At 29.2% G+C, this 15,027-nt stretch overlaps 1 protein-coding gene across 3 annotated transcripts in view; it reads right to left on the bottom strand.

Annotated features, from left to right (window-relative positions):
• LOC142332091 (uncharacterized) overlaps positions 1-13,310 on the bottom strand; it is a 56,724-nt gene extending 43,414 nt beyond the window's left edge. The window contains exons 1-3 of one of the 3 annotated variants that reach the window (XM_075378302.1): positions 13,292-13,310; positions 10,499-10,600; positions 9,710-9,884 (exon numbers count right to left, since the gene is read on the bottom strand). The gene's annotated coding sequence lies outside the window, so the exon portion shown is untranslated. The other 2 variants (XM_075378303.1, XM_075378301.1) reach the window with 2 other exon arrangements.
• Positions 13,311-15,027: the final 1,717 nt, after the last annotated feature.

Genomic DNA, 15,027 nt, shown 5'->3' with positions numbered 1-15,027 from the left:
ACATCTCTTGTAAAATATACTTAATCCTGCAGTAATGATCTAATTTCTTCTTGAAGAATGAACATAAATTAAATGTCATACGGCTGTGGACTCATTGCAAAAAGATCCTCTGTTAATACATTTTCTATGGATGATATTACGCCTTCTGACTAATCAGATTCTAAACATTCACTTTTTTTTTTGTTTATGATAATGCGATAAATTACATTCTGTTGCTCTTTCATTATTTTCTCTAATATTTCTTCTTTCTTCAAAAGCAATCATTCCATGGATTTTTTGAAGAGATTTTTGACTTACTTTCCTCTTGACATTTTATATATTTATATATGGGTGTATGGGAAATTCTTTACACTGTAATAAATTCAGTGTAATCTGGTTCTACTGCTGCCAATTCTCACCACTGATATCACTCACTGCTGCTGGAAAAGGTGGAGGAGGATAAGCCATGGTGGGGATCATTCGGCATGATAATTTGTGGTGGGAAGACCTTAGTCATAGTCAAGAATTGAACGATGGTGGATACGAGTGCATTCACTGTTGAAGAACATTTGTTCACTTGGGTATGGGTCTAAGAATGTTCACACACTAGTAAACATTGGGGAATATTATGAATGCCTTCTTTGTGCATTTTGGGAAATCAACACCATCACAGAAAATGTTACCGACATGGAAGAAGAAGGCTTTTCCAACGGGAAGTGTTCTTGATGTGCCACGCAGTGGGAAGCCAAGCACTCGTGCTGGGACATGTGCTGCTGTAAAGGCATCGATTCAACAATTACCAATGAAATCAACACACAAACATTCTGCAGAGTTAGGCATTCCAAGATCGAGAATGTGAGACCATATGCAGAAGAAGAATTCCGCATATGAAAGACTTGAAAGTTAAATGTTTTCGTCCAGCCACAGTTAATGAATTAAGTGACAATGACCTTGATTGACATGTTTATTCATGTCAGTTATTGCTTAAACACTTTCTGAGAGCAAACAATAAGAAACATCATGTTCTCAGACAAGTGTACGATTTGTTGAAGCTCTCAAAGCGAAATATTTTTTCTAGGCAAAAGATAAACCTCACTTTTTGAGAAAATCATACACTATCCTCTTCACACGATTGAGGTTGTATAATTTGGGCTGGGATGACAGCTGAACATCTACTTGGTCCTTATTTTTTCAATGACACAGTTAACCAATAAAGTAATCTAAGAATGATCGATGGTTGGTTGTTTCCAGAATTAACAGCAAAAGGGATTGCTAACATCATTACGTTTTAGCAAGATGGTGCTCTGGTGAATTTTTCTTTGAATATCCGCAGACGCCTCAATGAAATTTTCTTGAATCACTGGACAGGACATGGATCAGAGAGTTATAGGCTCCACTGCCTTGGCCAGCAAGAAGCCCTGACTTCACCAGACCTGACAATGCACTCTGGGCTTTTGTAAAAGAAAAGATCCGAGAACGTAGATATATCAATAATGAGGAGCTCCAAGTGGCTTTCGGTCAGCATTTGAAATGATCACCCCCCGATATGCTGTTGTGGATGAACAACCAGACATGGAGGCACATATAGCTGTGTTTTGAACAACCCACAAAGACATTTAAGATCCATAGTAAGTAAGTTGCACCTATCCTAATAATTTAATAATTTGTGTAAAGTGGCCTTGCGCCCACCCCATGTGTGTGTGTATATATATATACATATACACACACACACACACACACACACTAAAAAAAATTACTACACAATAAAAAATTATGTGCCTATCAAAATATCATCCTAATGTCATTAATTTATTCAATGTAATAATAATTACGATGAATATAAATAATAATGGGTCCTTTCTGTTGAGCACCCTGCACTTTTATGCATTATTTATGAATTGTTGTATGTTTCTCCATGTATTCATTAAGTTACAAACCTATGACCACCTAAACATAACACTAAGAATTTTCCAATTGGACACTGCAAGTTTACAGTAAAGTAGGTTAACTTTTAGCTCATATAGCCGTGTCATCTAAACAACAGTTTTATAGCGTTTTGTTACACAGTAACTAACAAAACATCACCTGAGCTTCACAAAGAAACATACAATAGTAGAATATTAACAAAATACAAACTTTAACTTACCATTTTGTAATTATGTTATCCAAAAACAAATTTGCCATAAGAAGAAAAGTATCCAACAAAGTACTTTTAAAAACTATGTTACACACCAACTCATACATTTAACATATTCTACACACTTAACTAACTAAAATTAACCTAACCAATACTTTGAATAACAAAACATTATCACATTTTTATGCAGGCACATAATTTTTGTGCAAAAACAAGATATTAATACCGCATACAAATAGACATTACTAACTATCACTAACTTATCTGTAAGCTGTACAGGCCAAAACAGTAAAAATTTTACAAAATTATTTATTTATGACATTTAATCATTCAATATGATTTCAATGATATTGCAACATTATTTCATATAAATCCACAAGAAATAACCAAAAAACTGGGTGCGGAATGCATAACAGGGAAGAAGACCCATAATAACTACAAAACTCAACACAAAAGCATAAAGCATGGCAACAAAATCTTCAACCAAAATCTCAAAATAAAATACTGCAAAACAAGTAAACTGATCAGACAAAACAGAAAATGGATTTTCTTAAAATCTTAAATATTTAACTAACACCAGAATTTGTATTCATATTATATAAGAGATAAATATCAAAAATTAAAAAAACATGACTGCCAAAAAAAAAAAAATTCTGATGAAAATTTGCTACATATAGGATAATTATTAACATACAATAATTAAAGAGCGTGCGAATGACAATTTTGTATACAGTATAATTTTGTTTTTAAATTTATTTAAACAAATATATATTTATATAACCTATGACACTCCCAGTAACATTAGGATTTCAACGCAGGGTCATACATCTAAATCAGTTCAGCCATTGAGCTGCTACGGTGGAACACATATGTAATACATATGTAACACCCTAAATACATTACACTCCTTTTTGGGTAGTAGTAAATTATTTTAGTATAAACCAGTGAGTATTTTTTAAAAGTAAATGATTTTAATTTTTCAAAAGTCTAAATTTATTGTACAAAAAACAGCTGTTTTGTTAAGTTTGTTATTAATAAATGCTGATTTTTTTTGTTTTTCATAGACTTTATTAAAACAGTTTTCTCAAAATAAAATTTTCTACACCGTTGATAAAATTTATGGATTTACTACTCATTTAACAAAGTTATTGTACTTAAAACCTAAAAAATGTTTTTCATCACTGAATGTTTCTGTTTTACATTGGATATCATGAAAACTACATGAAAAACAATTCTGGGACCTATTTTTATCTATTTTTCAAATCAAAATCTATAAGAATTCATTAAGTTTATCCCTAACATACTGAAATTTCACCGATAGAACTGAAATCCATAGAAAATTTTTCGCTAGCCAAAAGTCTATAACAAAGTGTTTTTGGACATGTTTGTATGAACTTTTTTCCTTATTTCAAGCACTAGAATCAGTTTACAGAATATTTCCTTTTGAATCACATGCATATATACTTACATATATATACAGAGTGTTCCACAAAGAACCCGACATACTTCAGAGGTGTATTCCTCTCATCAAAATAATGAAAACAGTTTATATAAACATAGGACTGGAAACACTTCGTTAGCGAGTTACGGCTAGCAAAAGAATTCATCCAGAATTCAACTCCCCTGGTGAAATGAGATAGTACTGAAATTTTTAGGATGTTAATAGAGGGGTGAAATGAATGGTTTCCTATGGTTTTTGACCTGAAAAATTGAATAAAATAGGTTTCAGAACTGTATCTCCAGTAGTTTTAGTTGAAATAAAACTGAAACATTTGTTGTCTAAAACAATTTTTTAAACTAATAAATGGGTAAAATTTTTTAAAAAAACTTGTAGAAAATTTAATTGTAAAAACAGCGATCTAAATAACCCCAATAAAAATCAAATAGATGTTTTAAAAAATCTAATTTTACTGAAGAGAAGCAGCAGAATAAAAGTAAATGAAATGACTTATTCTAGAAATTTTTGCAATCCATGCATTTGTTTGCTTAAAAATGACAGTTAATAATAAACAAATACAGTATACTGTAGTATTTCGTTAACTAAAAAGTTACAAAACATTCTAAAAAAACGGGATTTCAAGAATTCTGAATTAATTGGAATTCTTTAAGTTTATTGAAAACCTAAAGTTAACAACACTGTTCTTTTTAGAAAAAAAATTGAACTGAAGTTATTGTACAACAATTAACTGCTGTTCAACAATTAACTTATTATTAAACATAACTATACACCACCTAATTATTCACAATATATTAGACAGCATTTAAACCTAAGTTTTCCAGGCAGATGGATTGGTTGAGGTGGGCCAAGTAATTGAGCTAATTTATTATGACTTGGACTATTATTACCTTTGGGGTTATTTAAAGGAACTTGTTTACGCAGAAAAAGTTAATTCCAAAGAATTATTATTGAATCGAATTTAAAAGCATTTGAAAATCTTAAGAACAACTGCAATAGTATTTGAAATTTTTCCTTTGATGTTATATGTCGCACTAGATTTTGCATAAACTATCAAGATCATTTTGAACAGTGTGTGTAAGGTATGAAAATTAAATTTAAACAAATAAAACAAAATTAAATATAATAAGTTTTTTTTTAACATACAGAAAAATAAGCCATTTCCAAAGTGTTAAGTCATTTCATTTATTTTTTGTTTTGTTTCTTCTTCAGTAAAATTTGATTTTTCAAAATGATTACTTGATTTTTATTGCAGTTATTTACATCAATATTTTTTAGAATTAGATTTTCTACAAGTTTTGTTAATAAATTTTTTGCATTTATTAATAATTTAACAAAGTTATTGTATAGCAAACCTATAAAAAAACAAAAAAGAAACGGTTTTTGGTCAACAAATGTTACAGTTTTACTTCAAATATCATGAAAACTACTGGAGATACATTCTGAAACCTATTTTAATCAATTTTTTCAGGTTAAAAAGCATAAGAAAACATTAATTTTACCCCTTAATTAACATCCTATTAATTTCAGTGTGACTGCATTTCACTTGGGAAGCTGAATTTCGGGTGAAATCTTTTACTAGCTGTAACTTGCTAATGAAGCATTTCCAACACTGTTTATATAAACATTTTTTATTATTTTGATGAGAGGAATACACCTGTGAAGTATGTTGGGTTCCTCATGGAACACCTGTAATATAGATATATTTTTATATATATATAAAGCCTATGACAGTCCCAGTAACATAAGGATTCCAACGCAGGACATACATCTATATCAGTTCAGCCATTGAGCTGTACAGAGAAACATACATACATATACCTTAAATACATTACACTTCCTTTCTGAGTAGTTGTGTAAAAATAACTCGGGTAAATAACAATGCCAGTGAGATACGGTAATTAGATTATCCAAAGGATGAGGCAAGTTTTTTGACAAGGAACAAAATGAAAACAATATATTCTAGGCTTATCGCAAGGACACGTGCCAATGTAACCCTTTCCTCGTGCAATATGTCAATCATTACTTAAATTATGAAGGTCATTAAAAATTAGAATAGCCGTAGATCAAGCGATTGAAAATCAAGGATCTACTGTAGAGATTTATTTCATAAAAAGGAGTCACAATTACAACATTACCTTTGCTTTTTTAACAACACAAATTAAAAACAAAAACCGAATATATATGTGTTTTAGAGATTGGAAATAAATCTCAAGAAAAACTTTTCTAAAGATATTCATAAATAGGTAAAGTTTAAACAAATTTGCTAAAGTTTTCTCTAAATCTAACACCCTCTTTAATAAACGCCAAAATAAGAAAAAGAAAATTTCCAAAAATTTTCTCTATTTTCAAGATTCTTTTATTTTTAAAATTGACATTTCTTGATAGCTCTATACATATACGAAGTATAAATTTTCAAAATATTTTGACTGAAGCAGAACAGAAAAACATACATTTCAATTTTAAGAGGTGGCGGCTGATTTTTTGAAAAAAAGATTTTTTGGATTATTTATATATAACACATTGCTTTAGTAAAGTTTTTCTACAATGTCTCTGAAAAAAAATGAAATTGGTTTTTTCCGATATCTGCTCACCCCCTAACAAATTTTAAAAAGACAAATTAAAATGATTAATGTCTTACATATAGAAACATTTGAGCCAAATTTGAAGAAAATTGTTTCGGTTAATTCTCAGATATAAGGCCAAAAGCAGTGCGACACACAAATGTACCTACAGAAATACAATTTATTTTTTTTGAGCATGATGAACTAGTTGGTTCCTAAAACATAAGGATTTGGAAATACCAATACCCATTTTTGACAAATACCCCTTTAATATAACTATTCTAGCTACATTCACCCATTAAATAATATAAGAAGTCATAATAAAAAAAAAAAACTTCTGACACATCAATGTTCAAATATCTGCATTAGTAAATTACACTAATTGATTAACACACCTTTTGAATCTGATTACATCCCATACAGCAGTAGGGGGAACAGTGGGAAGTAGAATTTATACTACAAAACCATGCATGCATTGAAGTGCTTTTTGATACATAGAATGAGAAGCTGAAAATATAACAAACTGAAAATAAATACATATCTTTTCAACTGTAAGTAATCTATAAAGAATCTGTTATATATACTACATACATTTATAACTATGAGAGTTCAGCTCAGCCATAGACTACAGGTGTGATTTTTAATCAAAATATTATTATTTCTGTTTATTTGTCATTGTCTAACAGTGTGTTTTTCTATAGGATGTCGGTCACTGGACACCAGCCAGCTGTTGCTAATATGAATAAATAAAAATATTTTTATTATTCTTGACGTTTGAAAATTTAATTATTATTTATTAAGTATAAAAATCCATACAAGTTAATGTTACTAAATCTTACGATAAACTAGCCTGTTCAATTATGAACAGCATAAATTGAACAGGCTAAGCATAAATTTGCTATTTATTTTAATTTGTAAAATTATGATAAAGCCCGTTCAATTTTTAAAATCTATCAGTGTATTGCAATTTACTAGGGCCTGATCACCACAGGACTCAAAATCTTGAGCAATCTAAAGTATGTGGGTTTCAGAATATTGGCTCCCATTTTAAAAACAATAGTTATAGCTGGTTACCTGTCCTTCATATAGGTAAAAAGGTATTTTGCACAGTTCTTAACATTACAAGAAGATGACTGCACTTCATTTCTCATTTTTTTATTTTGCTTTTCAGCCAAGTAACAAAGATAGGTGAAGCTAGATAGGCATGTCACTTCACATATACAGCAACAGTAGTAGTGATTATGTTGGTTGAGCCACCACTACATACACCATCAACATTAAAAGCTACTTTTTCCAATAAAGATACTGAAAAAAACAGAGACTTTTTTGAAAATTTAATTTCAAATACTACAAGTGTCTTCAAATTCAATTTTACCAATGGTATGACTAAAGTAAAATTCCATATGAGCAAGGAACATGATTTGGTTGATACTGCAAACATTAAACTGGTCACCATCTTGAAACGGTGAAACATTTCTTAACGAAAATATTCCTGCGTTCTTTCCAGGTATAAAAAGCATGTTCATGGAAATATCAACTCAATCTGTTCAGTAGTTTTTGTGTGAAAGAATAACAGACTCACAGAGATCAATAAACTTATATAGTATTTACATATATATATATATATATATATATATATAAATGCAAAAGTTTGTGGATCTGTTGTTTGTCCGTTTGCAACAGCATCATGCAACAACCAACCAACCAACCAATTGCTTTCAAATTTTCAGGATACATTTGTGTTACCCAGAGAAGATTTTAAGTCATAAATCAAGGCCCTAGTCCCCTTGGAGTTAAGATATTCATTAAAGAAAATAATTCTTTTACTTCATTATATTTCTGTTACCATGGCAACAAAAATACAATATAGTAAAACAACTAATTATTTTTCTTAAATAAATATCTATAAAATATTTAATATTCTCAAAGCCATGAGGGTAATGAACACATTGGACTCCAAACTTGCTAGACAGTTGAGTGAGCAATGTGAGCCCTGACCAGCTAGTTTATATATAAATACACATCAGATAATTATGATTCTAAAAAACAAAAACATTTTTCATACAAATTTGTTAAAAAATAAATTTTTAACCAAATTGTAAATGTGTGTAACCAAAATGTATATTTTTGATCAATACAAATATTACTGATCTTTGTCTTGTAAAATACATGTTTTATTGCAATTGATCAGTTATTTTACCCTTTTAAAACCAAAATCTTACTCAAAATATAAATAGCCAAAAAAATGTAATATATCTTCATTTTTTTAAAGTACCCTAAATCTTGTACGAATAAAATGTTCATCCTCTGATTTCGTTTGAGATTCCAACTACAAATGTTAAAAAATTAAAAGTTTCACTACTTCATATAAAGAAATTAATATGTATGTAAATTTGGAGAATTTTAGTCCTATCAATCCCAAGTTACAAGGCTCTGCTGATAAATTTTGCAAACTAGCATGCTACACGGAGACAAAAGGTACTATGTCATACAGCTGTACATGATAGCTAAAATCCCCTTTACAAACCTGGGATATGCATTAAAACCCATTTATCGGTTTGTTTTCAGTAGCAGTAAAAATGGAGCTGAGTACGGCCAATATGTCAACGCGGTTATAACAGTCATTACCCCACCGATGACGAGGTGAAGGAAGCTGTGACCACTTGGATCTGAGAAAGACCGCCAGAATTTATCAGTGATGAAATGCAAAATCTTGTCACACAGGAAAAGTGTGTCAGCGTAAACTGGGATTATATTGAAAAATAAATATTGCATTTTGTAGCTAAGGTATTGTACTTAATTAATTTTTTATTTCATTCCAATATCTCTTTTCATTTCCATGCTACGCATGCATATATGTGCAAAATTTATCAGCCAAACCTTGTATTTACCAATATAGAGACTCTCACATACATAAGTTGTTTTCTAGTTTTATTCTTCAACATTTTATAACCCCTTGAAAAAAAAACATCAAAAAAGAGGAATGGTGATAGTCTTTGACATGATACACTATCTACTTATCTACTTTAGGCCTAATATAACTGAAGGATGTTAAAAAGGTTTAATAAAAGTTAAAAGAAAAAAGATTTTATTTCATTTTTAAACAGATTTTTTATTTGAATACAGAAATAAAGTAATTTTAGAAATAACATTAACAGCATTAATAATCATATCAAAACTACGATAACAGCTAAAATAATAAGCTAACACAATGCATTTCACTTTTCAATAAAAGAAAAAAGGCAAAGATAAAGAAGTTTAAAACAAAACAGCAACTTACAAATAACTTTTTAAGGCAAATTTAACAAAAGAAACAAAAAAAACTCTAGAAACAAAAAGTCATTAAAATCAGCTAGATATTTTAGCAATTATTCAAATACTAGCCGCTTTTTGATTTATTATAAATGCTTCTGAAAAAAAGGAACTGGCTACAATCCAGAGCATCTTATCTACATTTCAAAAATCAATATAATAAAACATAAATCTATATTTTAGTAAATTATAAAAAGTATAGCACACATAAAGCAAAACTAAAACATATAAACTAACTACATATTGAAAATATTTACATACCTTACAATATATGCAGTCACTGCTTAATGAAAGTTAGCAATATTTTCTTGAAATAAAAGAAACTACAATATTATAAATCAGTTGATTATAATTCACTATCTCATTCAGATTTAAAATCAATCTAGCCAAGCACTGTGAAATTCTTTAGTTATGTTGATTCACTATATTTCGTATCCTGTAAACACATAACAGTATCTTAATTCTCAGATACTAAATAATTATTTAATAAATTAAATGTATATTGGAGGGAAAAGAAATTAGCATTTGCTTTCTTAAATGAAAGGTTAACATTCTGAAGGCAGGTTATAATTATAATTAATTATAAGGCGTAGTTATAATTATATCGTAACATGATATGATATAATAGTATCCTAGGGTCCTGCACAAGAACTAATCTAGTACCATTCCACGAATTACAATCTTTCCTATTGTATGGTATGAATTTAAAAGTTAATGCACTGCTTTCATGTTAGCTTGCTAATTATTAAAAAAAAAAAACTTATTACTGTAATATAATTTTTTTAAATATATAAAAATACTGACACACTTGTTTCACAAGAAACAGTCATTAAACCAATTTATTATGATACTAAAATATTTCCATGAAAAATAAGTAGTTAAATTCAATGCAATAATAAATACATCACCAAAACTTCTTTAAATACATCACCACGCTTATGAAATGTCATATTAATTAAAAGAACATGATGTAATTTTACTCCAGTTTTTTTATAAACAAGACAATCAAGTAGTTCAATTTCATTATAAAATCTAACTTTTCATACTTACAAATACAATGTCAATGGTTTTTTTCCTCCATAATAATATTTTAGATAATACTTCTAATAATAAACAAGTGTATTTTAACACAGCTTGTTTCTAATGAAATATCTGTAACAAAATTAAAATAAAAGCATTAAATGACTGAACTGAATAAAATTTAAATTAGATGTTCAACACCACGCCCACAAAGTCCTTTGCTATATAAAGAAATAGATATGAATTGTTTGTCAATATTTTACTATTTTAACACGTATAACTTACTTTAAATTTCATCAGCATTTACTCCTCCGTTATCCACACACAGTTTTATCAGTGAAGTGCATACAGACATTCTCTTCCATGTTGAAGGATCAAAGTCATAAGACCATCTCTGACTGGTTTTTAGCTCATCAACATTACTTGGTCACAAACGGGAGATTTTTTCTTTGATTATGCTCTTAGGGAGTTTTCAGTGGTTATTACATCTTGACTTCTAGGCTGTCACTGAATTTCAAAGTCCCTATCAATCCACCATCCTTCAAAATGTTGATTTAAAAAGTTCCTTACTGACTCACCGTAATAAGCTGGAGCTCCATCTTGCTGTAACGTGGGTTAATTCCTTATCAATCAACCAAAGGTGAGGAATAAAATAATTTTAAGTATGTTTAGATAAGAAATACTGTTAACACTTCCTTCAAAAACATATTGTCCTATCAGATAAAATTATTTAAGTGGTGGGTGGACAGGATTTCCTCACAAAAACAATGATTTTTTTTTAACCAAAAATACATGTTCTGAGATCTACTGCTCGATTAATTGGCGAATTTGTCAAAGAAACTGGTTTCCATGACTGAACATAAAAGAAACCTTCTTAAAGGCCTTTGCAACAAGTTTCTTTTGAAGCCATGTACCAGTCAGAAAGCTTTTTAGCACAAGCAGACTTACACGGTTTAAACCAAAGATAATTCTTTCAATATTTTATGTAGTTAAACAGGGAATATTTAGCTCAGAAGAACTGTTCTAGTTTGACTTAAAAGAGATTGTAAATAGGATTCCTCAAAAATATTAGTTCAATTCAATCGTCTGGAAGCGCATCCAGATCATTTCAAATTGAGGACTGACCTGGTGGTAAGGATTTTTTTCCACTTTTGAACTGTTACTACTAATGGAGCTTCCTTATCAAAATACTGAATGAATCTATTTTTTTGTAATTATAGCTTTAATTTGTGTTTATACATTCATGTACCAAATACTAGCAACAAGTCTTTCTTCAACTGAATATTTGCTTGGGTCTGCCATTTCAATTTAACACTGCACAAATGAAGAATCTTACCAAGAATGTGAAAATACTATCAACTTCTAATCAAACTTGGCACTTTGTTAAGTAAATACAAACAACTGATTAACCTTTCCAATCACCTGATGGCATACAATGTTACCAACCTGTAAGTATTATCACTTACAAGTTTTATCATTTGTATTATCAATAAATGCAATACAAATAAATAACATAGTTCTGAATCATTTATTAGTAATCTGGGTAATTGTCCATTAACTGGGAGCCACTTGGTTATGTTACAAATTTTATACAACAGCTCCAAGTCTGAACTCAAAATTTCTACATCTGAACAAAATATCTTACAATAATGCATTAAAAATACATTTCGACAAGTAATTCCAAGGCAACATACATTGGGTAGGGTTTGTGAGCAGATAAAGAGTCTCTACAAATTATTACAGATCCTTCAACAAAAGAGTTAATACCAAGTCTATTGTGGTAATAATGATTTTCTTTACGTACTTTCCATGTTCTGAAAAATTAGTATTAGATCACACTTACTTTCTAATATTATTAAACGTAAATTGTAATCTTTACATACAAACATCAAAAATAGATTTTTACAATTTCAATTAAATTATGGATTATTATTATGAATTATTTATTATGAAACCAATCAAACAATATATTTTAAGGAAGATGTGTAATTGAATATTAAAATGTATGATTAATATTATTAATAAACCCTTACAACCAGAGAGTACTATCACAGTTGAATCACTTCACGAAGTAGAATTTGGAAAATTAAAGATTATAAGGTAAAAAATGTGTATTTGCACGTTAGTAAAAATTGAACTACATATGAGAAAATAAAAAATGCTGGATAATTTTTCAGGAATTATCTGTTACGACTAGGTTCAACAAACCTTAAAATTTAAAAAAATGATCAATAGATATACAACCATAGATTCTCCATTTATGGATGCATAACGCACTAAAACTAAAATAATCTATAGAATTTTTTTTTTTTTAATTTGTAATTGCTAGACGTAATACATTGAATATCACGAACAAAAATTAACAAAACTTAACATTAAGAAAATTTTCTAATGCAGTCAAAATGATATCTTATTAAAATGTAATAACACTACATAATTTAACAGTTTACCGCAATCACTTAAACAAACCGTTATATTACTTACGCCAGTCAATGCAATCGATGGTGTACTACTTTAATATTTTACAGAACAGATAAAAATACGAAAAAAAAAACAGTGCATTACAATACACTCTTATTGAAAACAAAGCTAACGGGTTCAAAAAAGGAAACCTTTTGTAAACGAAATAAAAATATAAAATTTATCGATCTTTCAACGTATTATAACCTTCCAGTCCTCTCAAAATAGAATGATTTTTATAAACTTCCATTATTGCAAAAAGAAATTAAAATGTTCCATAACATTCAGATGATTAATACAAACTGCCAATAACATATACTGAAACTAAGAATAACATTTCAAACTAGACTACTGCGTTATTACCTGATAAGAACTAAACCCTACGCAGACAAAAAAATTAAGAACTATTCTTCGAAAACGACTCATTCAGTAACAGAACGATCATGGTCCGATGTTAGCAGTTCTGTCACTGACTGTATTTTGTTTTTGTTTTTTTTATTCTTAAACAACCACCCCAACAAACATTGTTTAATTAAAGGAATTAAATGAAGATTACAAAAACCTGCTATAATTTTATTGTATCAATGATAATTACAATTCATCTTTGGAGAATAAAACCGTTGTTGTAATAAAACTGCGTGTGAATCTTCTGGAAATAAAAGTCCACCTACTGTAAAAAGGATGGTTTAATTTTTTTTTAAATATGTTTTTTAATTTTATTCTCGTTTTAAATTGAGCCGGTCTTATTTTATGACAATCGAGTCTATCGAATTGACTGTTGGGTTTTGAGAGGTTGCCATGATGAGCGGCAAGTATAATTTTAAAAAACCAATCTGTTTTAATTTACTTACTAATTTTGTAGGAAGCAAATGTCCCCAAACACTTTTAAATAATAAATAAACATTCAAAACTAAGTGTGATTTCATAGCTTAAATAATGAGGTGAAAGGCATTATCTACTGGCGTCTAATTTAATTGAAACTTGTTTCTGAATTCTTTAGACAAATGGTTGGGCAAAGAACTTAACTGGGATCATGCTTTCTAATTAGGTGTCAGATGTAAAATAATTGTAGGAAAGAAATGGATTTTAGGTTTTATTTCTAATGCTTAAGATACCAAATGGAAATCCTATTAACATCCATACCTATTCTCCCTGCCTTACTGCAATGGATTTTAGCTGGTTATGAACCTAAAAATCTATGTATCTAATGTAAATGATTTAATATAGCAACAAAAAAATACATGTTCCCAGGAAGAAAGTTGAGTAGCATTGTTGCCACTAAATTAGATACAATAAAGAATGTGCGAGTGTGTTTCTATGAGACTACTACCAAAATCTGATTCTGCAGTTGTTGCATAGTCCCTGCAGTTTCATTTGTATATTAATGGATTGCAGCATTTGCTAGTTGACATTGGTTAGTTTTATTTAAGATCTTGTGTATTTTGTTTGTTTGAAGCAATATAACCTTGATTGTTTGCAATACTACTACAATCCCTTAAAATTTTGATAATTTTGTATGACTGTTATTCTATGTTAGTATTAGATATTTTTTGCCACTATCCCAGATTGAGTGAAATATTTTATTGGTCATTCTATAATTTCAAAAACTTATAAAAATATGGCGAGATTTACCAGACATGTGATATCTTTATTCCTATTCATCACAGAAATTGAGTGAGTAATTTGAACATCATTTATTACAGAAAAAGCAACTCTGGTAGGTACATAGTGTACCTATGTTTTACATGTTAAGTTTTACATATTACCAATTACTGAGAGAATTCAGATATTGTAAGCAACAAATTAATACTTATTCCAATTAGTATGTTGTAGTTCCTAGGTTTTTTTTTTTTAATCGTGCAAAATCAATTAGACATTTTGAGGATCAGATAAATGTTCTATGTTTTTTGTATACACAAAAATATTATATACTGTAATCTCTGCTGACCAGATACTTTATATGAAGAAATAGACAGGCCTATGAGACTTCTGCTCTGCTGAAATTCATTCACTGATTTTCTCTTTTTTCAAACAGATATCCTCCAATTTTACTGGTAATTTCTATTTATCTGTTACTTTATTTTATATTTTATTTGTAA

The sequence above is a fragment of the Lycorma delicatula genome, chromosome 11, assembly GCF_047948215.1.
Source record: "Lycorma delicatula isolate Av1 chromosome 11, ASM4794821v1, whole genome shotgun sequence".
Classification (NCBI taxonomy): domain Eukaryota; kingdom Metazoa; phylum Arthropoda; class Insecta; order Hemiptera; family Fulgoridae; genus Lycorma; species Lycorma delicatula.
This window is presented reverse-complemented; position numbering and strand designations above follow the sequence as displayed.